Source organism: Nomascus leucogenys, chromosome 14 (assembly GCF_006542625.1).
Source record: "Nomascus leucogenys isolate Asia chromosome 14, Asia_NLE_v1, whole genome shotgun sequence".
Taxonomy (NCBI): Eukaryota; Metazoa; Chordata; class Mammalia; order Primates; family Hylobatidae; genus Nomascus; species Nomascus leucogenys.
The window spans coordinates 27,796,889-27,812,103 of record NC_044394.1 but is presented as its reverse complement, the minus strand read 5'-3'; the positions used below and the strand labels follow the sequence as shown (position 1 = coordinate 27,812,103).

Below are 15,215 nucleotides of genomic sequence, written 5' to 3'. Positions count from 1 at the left end.
AATTACGATGCTGAGAGATTGTTACATATAGGTCCTTTTTACCCTAAGCATATGTTCTTAATTTTTATAATACTATGCTGAATCTATAAATGGAATACTGGGTAGGTTGGTTGGGCACAGGAGGAGATGGCTGCACCTCCTGCAGAGTTAACCTTGGCTGAGCAAGGGGCTCCAGGGCTTGGCACCAGCTCAACCTCATACCCCTAAGTGAGGGCATCATTAATGTCTGTGGCCTGCAAGTCGAGGTATGCAGGCAGTCATTAGGTCAACATCTGAGCACTCCTGGACCAGAACCTGTGCATTCCAGAATTCTTGAATTGAGGATTCTAAGACAGGGATTCATAATGCCCTCTGCTTGATGTGCTGGTGGTTGCCAGGAGGCTTGGCTTCAGGTTCAGAGGAAGATACCGAAAAACTGATAGTTTCCTTGAATTGGCTTTTGTATTTGCTTCCTGGATGTCTCTCATATTGAATATCTTGAGAGATGCTGGAATATTTTGGCGTTCCTCCAGATGAAGTTTTACTGATTTGAGAAAGAATGTGGATCAAGTAGGAATATCATTTGTATTATTGGGAAAATGCTTCCATTAGAACTTTGTAGAGGACTTAATTTTGAGTTGGTCCCACTCTTGAACTGTGTAGACTGTGGATCTATGGTTCCATCTTTTGCTGATATTTTCTGTGTGGCAAATGATGAAGAAGCCAGCTAGCTCTGATTTTATAATAGTATACAGAAAAAAGAAAAGAAAAAAATTGAATTTTTCCATATTTTGCAATTAATTTGGGATCCATTGTCACCTGCCCTAAGACATAACAAACCGGTGAAAAAAGATCTGCCTGCAAATGAAGCTGCAATTTAAAAAAGTAGTTGTCCTTGAAGTTAATTTTTGTTTTGGCTGTCAGATTGCTGCAATTGTGGAAATGCAGGAATTTAAAAAGAGTACAAATTCTAGCTCCTTTGGCTTGAATGACAGGCCCATTAGTTTGAGACAAATGCCAGCATTGGGGGCTGCTCAGATGAGTTTCCAACTTAGAGTCAGATCAGTTTCCAAGTTCAATGCTTTCTTTTCCTCCTTGCTTCCTTCTCCTCCACCACCACTTCCTCCTCAGTTTTCTTCTCTCCAGCCTCCATATTCCTCCTGTACAACCAGGATCTAATATTTGTAACTCAGATAATCCAGCTACTGAAATGAACAAAGAGCATGCAGGTGCTAGTAAGACCAATTATAATTATCATTAAAAAAAGCCAGAGAAATATATTCCAAACATATTGGATGTTCTAAAGGATATGAAAAAGGTTAAGCTTAATGTGATTGAATGGTCACCTAGCAGCAAACCCATTCATAAGAGGAAAAGACAAAATTCATATTAGGACCCCCTGTCTTTAATATCTCATGCACTTATGCAGAAATTTGCATTTCAAGATTCTTTTGAGAAAGTAAATACATCTTGAGAGCCTTCCCCATTTTCTAGTTCAATAACTTCAAGGTTTGGACATCACATTTCACAGTAAGGACAGTGAACTAAAGCGAAACTGATAAACACAGCAGCTGTTGACCAAGGTATCAGCAACAAAATCTGTGTCTAAACTTAGAAGGAAAGATTGCAAAAATACACCAGCCTGTCTTTCACTACATTTCAAAGGATCTTCTCTTCTGTTAAATGAAGTCAAATAAACTCTGTATGCTGGAATATGCTAGTGTGGAGGTCTGAAAAGTCTGGACTCTTAAGAATACCTTGTCTCGAAGTCCTTGGCCATGCCTATGGCCTGAATGGTATTTCCTAGGTTTTCTTCTAGAGTTTTTATGGTTTTAGGTCTAACATTTAAGTCTTTAATCCATCTTGAATTAATTTTTGTATAAGGTGAAAGGAAGGGATACAGTTTCAGCTTTCTACCTATGGCTAGCCAGTTTTCCCAGCACCATTTATTACGTAGAGAATCCATTCCCCATTTCTTGTTTTTGTCAGGTTTGTCAAAGATCAGATGGTTGTAGATGTGTGGTATTATTTCCAGGGGCTCTATTCTGTTCCATTGGTCTATATCTCTGTTTTGGTACCAGTACCATGCTGGTTTTGGTTACTGTAGCCTTGTAGTATAGTTTGAAGTCAGGTAACATGACGCCTCCAGCTTTGTTCTTTTGGCTTAGGATTGTCTTGGCAACGTGGGCTCCTTTGTCTCCATATGAACTTTAAAGTATTTTTTTCCAATTCTGTGAAGAAAGTCAATGGTAGCTTGATGGGGATGGCATTGAATCTATAAATTACCTTGGGCAGTATGGCCATTTTCACGATATTGATTCTTCCTATCCATAAGCATGGAATGTTCTTCCATTTGTTTGTATCCTCTTTTATTTCATTGAGCAGTGGTTTGTAGTTCTCCTTGAAGAGGTCCTTCACATCCCTTGTAAGCTGGATTCCTAGGTATTTTATTCTCTTTGAAGCAATTGTGAATGAGAGTTCACTCATGATTTGGCTCTTGGCTTGTCTGTTATTGGTGTATAGGAATGCTTGTGGTTTTTGCACATTGATTTGGTATTCTGAGACTTTGCTGAAATTGCTTATCAGCTTAAGGAGATTTTGGGCGGAGATGATGGGGTTTTCTAAATATACAATCATGTCATCTGCAAACAGGGACAATTTGACTTCCTTTTTTCCTAATTGAATACCCTTGATTTCTTTCTCATGCCTGATTGCCCTGGCCAGAACTTCCAACACTATGTTGAATAGGAGTGGTGAGAGAGGGCATCCCTGTCTTTTGCCCATTTTCAAAGGGAATGCTTCTAATTTTTGCCCATTCGGTATGATACTGGCTGTGGGTTTGTCATAAATAGCTCTTATTATTTTGAGATATATCCCATGAATACCTAGTTTATTGAGAGTTTTCAGCATGAAACACTGTTGAATTTTGTCAAAGGCCTTTTCTGCATCTATTGAGATAATAACGTGGTTTTTGTCTTGGTTCTGTTCATATGATGGATTACGTTTATTGATTTGCATATATTGAACCAGCCTTGCATCCCAGGGACGAAGCCCACTTGATCATGGTGGATAAGCTTTTTGATGTGCTGCTGGATTTGGTTTGCCAGTATTTTGTTGAGGATTAAAACACCAAAAGTAATGGCAACAAAAGCCAAAGTTGAGAAATGGGATCTAATTAAACTAAAGAGCTTCTGCACAGCAAAAGAAACTACCATCAGAGTGAACAGGCAACCTACAGAATGGGAGAAAATTTTTGCAATCTACCCATCTGACAAAGGGCTAATATCCAGAATCTACAAAGAACTTAAACAAATTCACAAGAAAAAATCAAACAACCCCATCAAAAAGTGGGCAAAGGATATGAACAGACACTTCTCAAAAGAAGCCATTTATGCAGCCAGCAGACACATGAAGAAATGTTCATCATCACTGGCCATCAGAGAAATGCAAATCAAAACCACAATGAGATACCATCTCACACCAGTTAGAATGGCAATCACTAAAAAGTCAGGAAACAACAGGTGCTGGAGAGGATGTGGAGAAATAGGAACACTTTTACACCACTTTTACACTGTTGGTGGGACTGTAAACTAGTTCAACCATTGTGGAAGACAGTGTGGCGATTCCTCAAGGATCTAGAACTAGAAATACCACTTGACCCAGCCATCCCATTACTGGGCATGTACCCAAAGGATTATAAATCATGCTGCTATAAAGACACATGCACACGTATGTTTATAGCAGCAGTATTCACAATAGCAAAGACTTGGAACCAACCCAAATGTCCATCAATGATAGACTGGAATAAGAAAATGTGGCACATATACACCATGGAATACTATGCAGCTATAAAAAGGATGAGTTCATGTCAATTGTCGGGACATGGATGAAGCTGGAAACCATCATTCTGAGTAAACTATCACAAGGACAGAAAACCAAACACCACATGTTCTCACTCATAAGTGGGAATTGAACAATGAGAATACTTGGACACAGGGTGGGGAACATCACACACCAGGGCCTGTCGTGGGGTGGGGGGAGGGAGGACGGATAGCATTAGGAGATATACCTAATGTAAATGACGAGTTAATGGGTGCAGCACACCAACATGGCACATGTATACATATGTAACAAACCTGCACATTGTGCACAGGTACCCTAGAACTTAAAGTATAATAAAAAATAAATAAATAAAACAAAAATAAAAGAATACCTTGTCTCTGTTTTGGAAGATCCAGCAACATATTACTGATTGTAGTTAGGTGTAAGGATTTTTTTTCATGTGTTAATATTACTGAAAGTTGAATATATACTACAAATAGTTTTCCTAAGCAATTGTGACTTGCTAATTTAAGAGCCTTTGAATCTTTTAAAAATTGGCAGTGATCTGGTGTACATGACCTCCAGCAACTTGGAGATTTTCAGAAGATAAAAGTAAACTTTTTTCATTAAGAAAGTCATAGTTTGAGTCATATATATTGAGCCTTCTAAAACTTCTTCCTGAGATGATAAATTATTCTTAGCAACTGATTTTGACTATTAAATGCTACAAGTAGTAATATTTAAAGACTCTTCTTAACAAATTTTGCTATACTTGGTATGTAACTATGTATGCCTGTCATTTTTGTTTCCTTTGTTCCCTGTTACATTTATACTCTGTTCCTTTGTAAATATAGTGTAAAATAAATGTACCTTTTGAACTTGAAATAAATAAAAATGGCATATTATCAAGGTTAGGGAATGTAGGAACCAATCTTCATTAAAAATAACTACTATTAGCACATGCTATTTGCAAGCCATAATGCTAAGCTCTGTAATTACTATCATATTTCATATTTACAACTACAGAGTTAAATATTCGTTTTCCCATTTACAAATGAGGACACAGAGACTCAGACTGTCAGTGCTAGATTTTGAAACCATGCCTATTTGACTACAAGTCTCATACTCTAAATCACTTTGCTATTCTGCTTTTTAAGTCCACTGCTGTTTCCCATATTTTTTACCACCATAATGTTGCATGTTGCAGATTAGTTGTGTGGTTCTTTTTAAATTTTGGCATAGAAAAGATAGATAGCAAGAAAGGTCTTCTTTGTTTACCATATTGTATTAACAATGCTACAAGCAAGTGCTTACACCACTTACATAGCACAGTGCAGGAAAGTAGCTTTGAGCCTTGTATCATACAATCTCTATAACACCTTTGCAATGTATCATACTGACAGGTTTTAATACTAATGTGGAACTGGAGGTTTTTACCTTAGACCTTGATCTAAGCAATTCCTTCATTTATGAAACGGAAACTTCTACAATTCCTCTAGAACTAAAGGAAGTTGTTCATTCAGTGGGTATTTTAAAGCTATATTTATAATAAAATATGAGATAGAGGATAAAACATTGCTTATCATAGCTAAATAATTTACATTAATGGGGGACTGTTAATTATGTGCATAGAGTGATTCCTTTTCCTTAGGAAAAATTTTTTTCTACATTACCTGAATATCCTTTTGAGAGCCTCACTTTATTTTGCCTTGTTAATCAAAAATAAAAGTGTTTGGAGCTATTCTAGGTTACTTAGATGTTCATAATAATGCTTTTTCATAACAAGTGGTGTGTTAAGTTCCATAAACACTTTCTGGCCAAATTTTCTGTTAACTTTCAATTAGTTCTTTGTTCTTTATTTTCTGGCTAAATTCCACTTACACTAGATAGTTACCATGTTGTGCATAAGACTGCTTCCAAGAAAGAAGTAAAACAAGTTTGTACATGTACATTCATATGAAAAGAAAAAATGTGAAAGAGAAACATAATATTTCTAGTAAAACTCTACCCTTATCTAGAATTAAGTATACTCATAAATGTATGTACTATAGTAATGTAGAGAGATTACTCTTTCATTATTTTTAAAGTGTATAATTTTTCCAAGCTAATAATCTAGATATTTGGGATGCATTCACTTAAGCAGAAGGAATAGCTGGCAAATATTTTCATGTCAGGTGGTATGCATGCTAGGTTTTTATAACCTTTCTTCTGTTTATTCGATGTAAGGTAACTTAATGTGACAGGGTGTGACACATCACAAAGATGACTCAGGTCAGGAATTTCAAGAAATCTTGAAAACAATACTTTAAAATGATTTAAATAAATAGTATTTTAAAGTTGTATAGAATATACAGTCTTTTTTTCCTATCAAAGAATTTAGTTCAAATGCTTAGGAAAGTCTTTTACTCAAAAAAAGGAAAATATATGGCAATTGAAGTAAGGGAGGAATCCCTGGGTTTCTCTGGGTTAGAGTCCCTTCCAGCAGACACAGCTATTTAGTCAGAGTTTACAGATTCCATTGTTGACCAAACCATTCTAGTAATAAAATTATGTTTTCCTCATCTACCTTTATTTTTCTAAAGCCTCTGCAATATATTTAGCTGTCATCACAAACTCCTGTTCCAAAGCATGGGATTTCAACATAGAGTATGGGTAGATGAGTTGATAACAAGATTTGCTTTGGAAGAGCCAAATTTTGTTTCTATCATAGTGAATATACATATTGTAAGTGTTCAACTCAAAGAATTTTGACTAAGTGAACACACACATATAATTGGCATCCAGACCGTGAAACTAAATTTTACCAGCACTCCAAAAGGCTCCTTTGTCCCATCTTCTTATACTGCAAAGGATTAAAGTTTCTGCCTTCTAATACTATAAATCAGTTTCACCTGGTTTAGGAAGCGAATTACACATCCTTATCCAGAAATAAGTGCATTCGTAAACATATATACTGTAGTAATAATATACAGAGATGACTATTTGCATCTTTCTGTGTGTTGGCGGAGATAGATGAGGAAAACATAATTTTATTACTATTATGTTTGTGAAATGCACCCATATTGTTATGTATATTATCCCACTGTATACCACAATTTGTTTATTCATTTCATCATTAAGAAACATTTGGGTTGTCTCCAGTTTGAGGCTATTATAAGTATTATTCTACATGTCCTTTGTGAATGTATATACCCACTTCTTTTGGGTATAATATCTGAGACTTGAATTGTTGGGTCTTAGGGCATGTGTTTTTTCGGCTTTAGTAGATACCTCTTAGGATTTTTCCTGAGTAACTATAGCAATTTATGTTCTCACTGCCAATACGTGAGAATTCTCTTACATCCCCATCCTTGCCAACACTAGGTATCCTCAACCCCCAACCACCACTACCATTTTACTTAATTTGTATTTTGCTGATGATTCACAAAGTTTCTTTTTATATGTTTATTGGGAATTTGGATATATATTTTGTGAAGTGCCCTTTCAAGACTTTTGCCTTCTGCCTATTGTTCTATAGAGTTATCATCCCTATTCTTATGCTTTCCAAGAGTTCTTCATATATTCCTTATACAAATCTTTTGTTAAATGTATGTACTGCAGAACAAGTCCAAAGTCTGAATAGTATTTTTTCATTCCTGAGTATCTTTATAAAAATTATTTTAATAGGTTTTTTTTAGTCATTGTAGGTTCACAGCAAAATTAAGCTGAAGGTACAGAGATTTCCCACATACCCCGAGCTCCCACACATATAACAGTCTTCCCCTATAACAACATCCCCTTCTAGAATGGTACATCTGTTACAATTGGTGAGCCTATATTTATACATCATTATCCTCCAGAATAATAATTTACATTAGTGTTTTTTCTTTGTGTTGCATATTCTATAGATTTAGACAAATAAATGTACAATGACATATATCCACCATGTAATATCATATAGACTAGTTTCACTGTCCTTAGAATCCTCTGCGCTCTGCCTGTTCATCCCTCTCTCCTCCCTAGTCCCTGGTAACCACTGATGCTTTTATTGTTTCTATAGTTTTGTCTTTTCTAGAATGTCACATAGTTGGAATCAAACAGCCTTTTCAGATTGGCTTCTTTCACTTGGTGATACGCATTTAATAAGGTTTCTTCATGTTTTTTTCATTGCTTGATCTCTCATTTACTTTTAGTGTTGAATAATACTCCATTATCTAAATGTACCACAGTTTATCTAGTCATCGACTGAAGAACAAATTGGTTACTTCTGGGTTCTGGCAGTTATGAATAAAGCTATGATAAATATCTGTGTGCAGGATTTTGTGTGGACATAAGTTTTCAGTTCCCTTGGGTAAATATCAAGGAGTACAAGTATTGGGTCGTACAGTATGAGTATGTTTAGTTTTATAAGAAAGCACCAAACTTTCCTCCAAAGTGACTGTACCATTTTGCATTCCTGCCATCGATGAATAAGAATCCTTGTTGTTCCACCAGCATTTTATGTCATGAGTGTCCTAGATTTTGGCCATCCTGATAGGTGTGTAGTCATATCTGCTTGTTATTTTAATTATTGAAAATTGCATTTCCTTAATGACATGTGATGTGGCATATCTTTTCCTATGCTTATTTGCCATATGTATATCTTCTTTGGTAAGGTGTCTCTTTAGGCCTGTAACAGTATTTTTGGTGTAAACTGACAACTGATTATAAGATGAAAATGGAAATGCAAAGGACCAAGAATAGCTAAGGCAATTCTGAAGAATAACAAAGCTGGAAGACTTACAGTGCTAGAAATCAAGAACTTTTACAAGTCTACAGTAATTGAATAGTGATATTGATGCAAGAATAGACAAACAGACCAACAGAAGCAAATAAGCCAGAAACACACCCCATATATAGTATGGCCATATGATTTATGACAAAGGTGACACTGTAGTGCAGAAGAGAAAGGATAATCTTTTAAATAGATGGTGCTAGGTTATTTGGATATCTATGTGATTAAAATGTAAGTTTTTAAAACCTCGCCTAATAGCATACACACAAAGCAATTCCTTATGGATTAAACAGTTTAGAAGCAGAGGACCAATCTCCTGAAACATATTGCTGCTAGGTATTTACCTGGCCATGCTATAGCCCTGCCACCATATGCCACAATTGTAGTGAGTCTTATGTTTCGCAGAATTCACTCAGTCCTTGCCCACTTACTGCCCTGGAATAAGGCCTCTTGTAAGCTCCACAGAAAAGCACAGACTGGATTATTACTATTTAGTTTCTCTTTTCCAGGGGAGCCTTTATGTAACTGTAGGAATATTGCCTTTATAATGGCTAGTTTGTGAGTGCCAATCAGATTTTCACAACCAAACAATATGCTTTCTCGGGATTCTCACATGTGAGGGTGGTAAAATGTTCTCTGATAATTCATTAGCTTAATGAAGAATCTAGGTCTTTGCTGATTGCCATCTGTGTATCAGAAATTATCTGAATACTTGCAAATGCATTGTCCAATTTAATCAAAACTCACCCAACATTCAGGTATGAATGGAATTCATAAGCATATTCGATAGCAGGTGAGTTGTTTCCGTCAAATAGGAATTGCTAGCTTTCTCATTTAAAATTTAAGACATCCTACGTATAGACATATTTAGTACTGATACAGTCATATTTTGTTTAATTAAGGACTAAAAGATTATACCCATTTTATCTTATCTGTTTATAGATAATTGATTTGTTAGGATCACTTTCCCATTTTTTCTTACGTTTTATATCAATCAGGTGTTCTTAGCCCTCTTAGACCTTTTCCCCCTTTTAAAACATATTTCAAAGATCAATTTTACTTTACTCAAATCAAACTCATAATGAACACATGTATATATACACATATTATTAATGACAATGAAATGTCATAACTTTATAGAGAAGAAATAAATGGAAAATAATTTATAAGTTAAAAAATAGATTCATGTAACAATTCTATACTAAAAGACGTAAATTATTTAGTTGCTTTTACCTGTACATAAAATCACAGTAAATGTTACAGCTACAAATGCAGCTGATACAGCTATGTGTAGTGCTGACTTAAATTATTATAAGTTTCACCTCCAGGCACTGCCTTAAGCATAGTCTGCAAACTACCTACCTAGATGTGCCATCTGCTCTATCCACTCCTAAAATTCTGACCAAATATACTGCTTCCTATAGGACTTCTCAGATGAGGAGACAAAGGAGTTACATTGTCACCAGAACTGCAGGTGAAAGACTAGGTGCTTGACATGATAAACAGTGTATTTAATATCTAAGCTAGAGGCCCTTGCTCCCACATTCCTCATCTATGGCCACGCCAGTGTCTTGTTTTTTACAAGCTGGGAGTTGAGGGAATCCTGTTGTGCTAAATCCCCACAAGTCTGATGGTAGAAGTTTTAAAGAAGCGAAACTTAAACAGTAGAACTGTAAGTGAGGAAGCCTTCCAGACACTATTAAAAGTGTCTGTTACTAAAAGTAACTGGTGATGTTCTTAAGTCCATAAAATGCTATAGGCACATTACAAAGGTTGGTCCGTAATATTAGGAGTAAACATATATATATATATATATATATATGAAACTTTGCTTTCTCTCTTTAGCCTCAACTGCATATGAGTCTCTGTCCAGGCAAAGGTGAATTGCCTGCAAGAGTACTACCACTGGACCAATCCCTAAAATTGTATTTTCGAGAGCCTGGTGGTGACTCTTATAAGTAATGTTCTCTCCAACTATGGGAAAGGATCCAACCCAGAATGGGACAGCCCACACCCCTCATCAAAGGTATTTAAATGTTCCTAGATTTGCAGGTTATTTCATCACCCATTTTTCTAATGTCATTGCCCTACCTAATGAACCTTCTCAAAAAAATACAAGGTTTTGCTTGAGTTCTGGTCATAAATTCTCTACACAATTTTAATTAACTGAGATAATTAGGAGGAAACAACAAGTGGACACCTACATATAGCAATGCCTGACCTAATCGAGAACCTTTTAGAGTCAAGCCCCTGAAGATAGATAGGGAATGCAGGCCAGGAAATGGAGGGGAAGTTATCTACCAATACACCTGGTTCTACGTATCTTTTAAAAAGCTCCAGCAAAGCTTTACTTTTGTGATTACTTTGTACCTCCAGCAAAGACCCAGAACGTCCAAGAAGTTGCTACATCTGAACTGTCTTCTAAATACCTTTAGGAAACTGTTGCTATGGATGTTATAACAAACATGTCCTCTCAAGGATGACATTTAATCCTGATCGTGGTAGATGTGCTTATCAAAATGGCTCTCTTACCTTCATTGGGCCTATTGGCTCCTCTGTTCTATCAGTATATCATTGATCAAAGTTTTCTACCACTATTAACTTCCCCACAGCCTATTCCCTTATCCCACAGTTTATATATGCAACTGTGGAAAGCATTACAAAACAGCTGCTTTAGCTGGAAGAATTCATATTCTTCTATTCACCATTCAAATGAAGGGAAGAGAAAACTAATACTACATGAATCCTGGAAAAATAGTTCTACAGCTACATATGATATAGACAACACTCCTGGTTCTCTTATCTCATTGTTGAAAAATAGGCATATACTATTCACAATAGCAAAGACATGGAATCAACCCAAATGCCCATCAATGATAGACTGGATAAAGGAAATGTGGTACATACACACCATGGAATACGATACAGCCATAAAATGAATAGGATTGTGTCCTTTGTGGGACATGGACGGAGCTGAAAGCCATTATCCTTAGCAAACTAATGCAGGAACAGAAAACCAAATACTACATGTTGTCACTGATAAGTGGGAGTTGCAAAATGAGAACACATGGACATAGGGAGGGGAACAACACACACTGGGGCCTTTTGATGGGCAGGGGGAGGGAGAGCATCAGGATAAATATAGCTAATGCATGCAGGGCTTAGTACCTAGGTGAGGGGTTGATGGGCAAACCACCATGGCACGTGTTTACCTATGTAACAAACCCACACATCCTGCACGTGTATCCTGGAACTTTAAATTAAATTAAAAAAAGAAAAATATGCATATAATAATGTACTACATTCATACATCACTGCATAGTAACTTTAACTTCCATACCTGCATTTTGTCTGCACTACTGGGTAATTTCACAAACCCTTGCCAATCAACAGCTAGAAAGAACTTCAGACAAAAAAAAAAACTAAAACGACTCAGAGTAAACCTTCTAATATGCCAAGCAATAAACAGTAGTTATCAGAAGACATAATCCAAGTTGGAGACACCATTTTCCTCCAGAACATATCCATACTATCAATTTTAGCTAAACATTTCCTAGAGCCATTCAGGGTCACAGATGTAACCAACCACCTAATATTCAGCCTAGAGTTGTTTATATTCAGTCAGATTTACCCCCCTTCTCTTTTTCTGCTGATCCCTACTTCTCTCATTAAGTTCTCACCCCATTCTCCAATCCCAGAAGCTAACAAATTCTCAAAAACTCCATGGCCAGCTCTGAAATGGATGATAATGGGAATCAGTTTTCTAAAACCAGAAAGCGCTAAAATACACGTGCAACTTTTATTGGCTTAAACTCTGGCTTCAGCTACCCAAATCTATGCCTTTAAGTTAAAACTTAAGGATGACATATTTCAGGTAGCAGAAGAAGGAGGTGCAGTCAGTGTAGCCAAAGGCTTTTGTTGTTTGTTTTGTTTTTACTATATCTTTTTTCTTTTTTTGGGAGACAGAGCCTCACTCTGTCACCCAGGCTGGATTGCAGTGGCACGATCTTGGCTTACTGCAACCTCTGCCTCCTGGGTTCAAGCAATTCTTCTGCCTCAGCCTCCTGAGTAGCTGGGACTATAGGTGCTGCCACCACCCCCAGCTAATTTTTGTATTTTCAGTAGAGATGGGGTTTCACCATATTGGTTGGCCAGGCTGGTCTCGAACTCCTGACCTCGTGATCTGCCCGCCTCAGCCTCCCAAAGTGCTGGGATTACAGGCATGAGCCACCATGTCCGGCCTGTTTTTACTATATGTTAACATGGATACATTCACTGAAAATGATACATATTTTAATTCATTCATGTTAGAATTTTTTAGTTGTGTAAAAATTATAGAAAATGTTGGAAGCAGGATAAATAACCAAAGTTTTAATAATTTTGTTAAAATATTAAGTTTTTATCATTCTTACATCAATCACTTTAAGAAAATACAAGACTACTCTTTTAAATGGAAGAAAAGTATCTGCTTGAGGACTTCAGCTTTAATCTGGGGTTTTCAAACACTGATATAGTTGCGTGGCCTTTTAAAAGCCTTTGGGCACAAAACTGATAAAATGTGGTTTTACTTATTGGCATGCCTGTGCAACAAAGCATTTGAGAGGCATGACTGACAGGCCAGAAGTATGTATCAGGGAAAACCTATGCTTATGTCTGCTTCAGTGACTTTTTTAGCCACACCCTGCTTGTAAATTGTAAACTGTCATTCAGAGTAGCATAGTGATGTTTCAAACAAGTCAGGTTATAATACCTCTACTTCTTTTGTCTTAATGCCCAGAGGTGAATTCAGAAAATGTTCCTATGTTTTGGCTCGTAAAAGCATCCATCTGGAAAATACTAAATAACAAACCCTAATAGTAAAGAGCAATGCAAAGATTTATGACACTATGCATACATGTAAATTGTATATTTAAACATCACAATTAGCTAACTCAGCCTTCATTATAGTTCAGCACATAGTTCGGATTTAGAACAAAGAAAAGCATTCTATTGTTTTGTGTCAGGTTTTAAGCCATATTTTAAAACATACTATTAACCCTATACACTGAATTAAAATTGCAATTAATAACAAAAACTTCATTGGAGGTTTTTAGTATCTAAAAAGAACTATAGAACAATCTGTATTTTGGCTAGCTGCAGTGGCTCAAGCCTGTAATCCCGGCACTTTGGGAGGCCGAGGTGGGCGGATCATGAGGTCAAGAGATCAAGACCGTCCTGGCCAACCAACATGGTGAAACCCCGTCTCTACTAAAAAAATACAAAAATTAGCTGGGCGTAGTGGCGCACGCCTTTAGTCCCAGCTACTCAGGAAGCTGACGCAGGAGAATCGCTTGAACCCGGGAGGCGGAGGTTGCAATGAGCCGAGATAGAGCCACTGCACTCCAGCCTGGGTAACAGAGCAAGGCTCCGTCTCAAAAAATAATAATAATAAAATAAATAAATAAATAAATAAATGAACAATTTGTATTTTAAAGCATGCTGTATTTTATGAGAAACATCCAATTTAACTTTGATATTAAACAGAAACAAATATACGTTCCCATCATACTTTTCTTACAACTGTACAGTTCTGAACTGAAATAAGGCATGAAAACAAATATTACAGTTTGACTTTTATTAATAGTGCTAATATCCCTTCCTGAATATACGATAACACTATCCTATTTCTAATGAAAGTAATATATATTCATTTGTAAAATTCATACAGTACAGGAAAGCATAATATATTCAATAAAAATGCCCCATAATCCCCTCCTTCACTGACCAAAAACTTTACTTAAAACAAAATAATTTTTGTGGTCCAAATTTCAATAAGGGTAGTAATTCAAATGTATAGCTTTTAGATAAATATTGAAGGTTTTAATCCATTTACCATAAATTATCAAATTGAATTCTCATTAGTACTCAAACTTTAAGGTAAAGAGCATTCTGTATAACTGCTCAGTAAATTAGTACTCAATAATGATACTTCAGATTTTTCGTTTCTGAAGGATATCTCCACAGAGGTAACCTTAAGGGACAACCTTAAGTAGTCTAATCTTTATCAAGGAGTTCAGTTGTGGGATTCTTGGGTTTTTCTTTTTTGAGGTGGACCAAACTGCAAAATGATGTCTCAGGAACCCCATTTATCTGACAACTAAGAAAAGATAAACACCTGTAAGTTGATGTTTAAAGCCCAAACTACTTTTGAAGTAACAAGAAAGAGAAAGCTAATAGTTCAAATTTCAGTCGCTTTTCATCTAAACCCATCAGTGTGTGCACTGGTCCATTAATTATGTGGCTCAGCACAAAATGATATGTTAGTCTTCCCTTTTACTCTAAGATGACAGCTGAGAGGTAAGGTTTTAGTTCAGGAGAAAGAAGGCTATTTCAAATACTTTATTTGTTGGTCTCAAGAATGTACCTAAATCATGAATGAAAATGAAAAATTTTCCTAATTGAGGATCAAACCAATTATTTCTTTGATCACACTTTAAGAACCTAAATAAAATTAAGGTCAAGGATTTAAAACTCATGATACTAATACACGCAGCTTTTCCAGATTAATGAAATATTTTAAAGCAGAGGTAGGCAAGTTTTTTTCTGTAAAAAGCCAGATAGTAAGTATTTTGCATTTTGTGGGCCACACAGTTTCTGTCACAGCTACTTGACTCTGCCCTTG

At 36.2% G+C, this 15,215-nt stretch overlaps 1 protein-coding gene and 1 pseudogene across 1 annotated transcript in view; both read left to right on the top strand.

The window, feature by feature from the left end:
• WDPCP (WD repeat containing planar cell polarity effector) overlaps nucleotides 1-15,215 on the top strand; it is a 478,431-nt gene that overhangs the window by 358,533 nt on the left and 104,683 nt on the right. The window lies entirely within an intron of this gene.
• Nucleotides 457-1,588, top strand: LOC105738556 (annotated as a pseudogene).